The sequence below is a fragment of the Platalea leucorodia genome (assembly GCF_965183815.1).
Source record: "Platalea leucorodia genome assembly, chromosome: Z".
Classification (NCBI taxonomy): Eukaryota; Metazoa; Chordata; class Aves; order Pelecaniformes; family Threskiornithidae; genus Platalea; species Platalea leucorodia.
Genome location: NC_138858.1, coordinates 10,299,009 through 10,301,715, shown reverse-complemented (window position 1 = coordinate 10,301,715; position 2,707 = coordinate 10,299,009).

Below are 2,707 nucleotides of genomic sequence, written 5' to 3'. Positions count from 1 at the left end.
CACACAGATCTAAAACAGGGTGCCAGGGTTGGCAGAGTTGAGAAGACGTGGGCTGCCTGACCATTTCTGTACCCAAAAAACCACCAACACTTGATTGTATACAAAAACACCAACACTTGATTGTATACAAATCCTAGTCATTAGACTGAAACTGAGAGGGTGTGTAAAACCCCTTGCAACATAGTGCGATGTGTCTGTAGTCCTAGATGTTGATTCTTTGACATCAGAAAAAAAATCTAGGAGTCAATATATTTTTTTCTTAGAACTGCTTTTCTAGATTCCCTTATTAAAAGGGAAAATTCAGGTGCTGAATCTTAAAATCTCATTAAACTTGTACTTTTTATTTGCCCATTCACCTGGTCTCCTTTCCTTTTCAAGGCCTCCCACTGTCTCAGGGTATATAAATCACTATGACTCATCCAAATAATACCGAAACGGACCAACCAGAGGTTAACGTGCCTTCCTCTTCTGGTACCTTGATCTTTGTAAAGTTATCTCACAAACGCGTCACTGTCTTAGGGCTGGGTACACGCATTGTCTTTTTCTAAGATGTACATGTTGACGTTGCAACAGGTTTGTACTGTTACTCGTGACTTGTTCCATTTGTTTTAGGATGTGGTGTAGACACAACTCAATGCACTGGTTTGTCTTGCGTTCAATCTTACCTGTGACATCTATCAGTGCTTGCTTGTATGTTAAAGTGTACACAAATGCTGGATCTTCCCCATTGCCTATGATGTACTTGTATATGATGCACAAACTACACAAGGTGTTTAAAGATGTGCGGTGATCACAACTTGTTGCCTGAGGGTAGGATGTCCTACAGTGAACTGTTTTGAATGTTTTTTTCCAAATACGTGTAATAAGATCCAAAGCCTTGGGGGAAAAAAAGTCAGGACTTGCTGATACTTGCTGACTTTTGTTCTGAATCCAGGGTCTGATATTTGTTAACAACTCTTGCAATTCCACCCGTTTAACAGAGCCTTTCTCAGCTTGCTGTTTCTGTCGTGAGCTGTGTCAGAAACAGCACTGGATCCTGAACTATCACAGAAGCTGTCAAGCGAAGTAGTAACAGCTCTCTTTAAATGTTACAGTGCACATTTTTAACTACGGTAAAACTGTTCAAAATTATTGATGCAGCTTGCAAATGGAACAGTAGGAAATTGCAGATAGTATGTGAAACCAGCCTGTCTGCACATGGGGCTCAGTGTTCAGAGGTACAAATTGTTTCTCCTCTCTGAAAAGTGATTTTTTTTTTTTTTTTTCTCAGTACAAAGATATGATACATTTGGCTTTGTTTTCTGAATTGGCAAAGGATATCTTTGTTCTTAAACTCAGACTGACATCTGGAATTTGGGCTGAGTTTGTGTCACTTCTGCAGATAGCGGAGGATGGTGTGACTGATACAAAGATGTCCCTTCCCAGCTGTAAGGTTAATTTGATCACAAGAGCATGGAAACAGGAACGCTTCTTCACTTGCTGTGGCCTTCATTGGGCATGCGTATCCATAATTAACCGAAGTACAGTACTGCATTCTGTTGATCCGTGAGGCTACCTTTGTTTTTAGAATTGGCACGATTAGTCATCAGTGTATTGACATTAATACACGGTCAGGGAGCTCTAATGTACGCGTACTTCCTGTGCTGACTGTGCCTGTGCTCTCCGTATCCCAGTGCAGACTTCATCTGGAGTTCTCTTTTTAGTTCTTGCTGACTTCAGAGTTTCTTCAAATTCAGTAAGGTCCTGTTTTTATCACAGTCGCTCTTCAGAGTAGCACAGAATAGTTTAACTTTGTTTGGTAATCTTTAGCACCTTCCTCTTCTGCCATTTCTTCCTAGTTCACCTTTAACAATCAGTTCAAAGCTGCTCGCCTCGTCTGGAAAATACCGACTCATAATAAAAAGAAAACCTGTAGCCCACTGTAGAAAGATCACCCTGTGCTTTTACCACAAACTTCAGCGGCTGGCTGGCTGCCTTGGGAGTGGGGACTCCACTCCGGCGCAGTCGACGGAAGCTGAAATTCTCTCGCGTCTGTTGTATGGTGGATGTCAGCAGGTTGGAAGTGGAGGTGCCCTGCGTCTGCACCCAGCGCCTGTGTTAAACCGAGCAGTGGAGGTTTAGTCAACCAGAGAACTGGCGTCTTTGCCTGCTACTCGGTGTCATAACTAAAGATTTCATTGAGGGCAAAAACAGGAGGGTGCATCACTGACTTTCTGCTGCCTGGATCCCAATTAAAAGCTTTCTCCACTGATTTTTTTTTTTTTTTTTATCTTTTGCGTATTTGGTGGATTATGAAAAAACTGTGCTATAGTAGTGCTCTGAGCTGAACTCTAACCCTGTGCTTAAAAGGCAAAAGTTGTTACAATGAGCTTTGGCCAGCAGTAATGCTAAACGCTGGCTACACTCAGAGATGAGCTGGTAGTGGAGCGTTTGAGCAATGGAAGCCTTGGGGGTTTGCTCCAGCATGCCGTATGCTTATGTGACTGCAGATTAGTTGCTCTCAGAGCTTGCAAAACTCTTGGTCATCCCTCTTCAGATGAGATGTGAAGATGGCATGGGGAAGAACCAGTTTCCTCAGTGGTCACTCATTCTCCCCCTCATTATTCGGGGTTACCAATGCACTTGTCTCTGTTTTCGTGCCTGACCACGACCAGCGTGCTTTACAGCTGCCACCAGCCACCTCCACGTGCTTCTTGCCGGGACGATG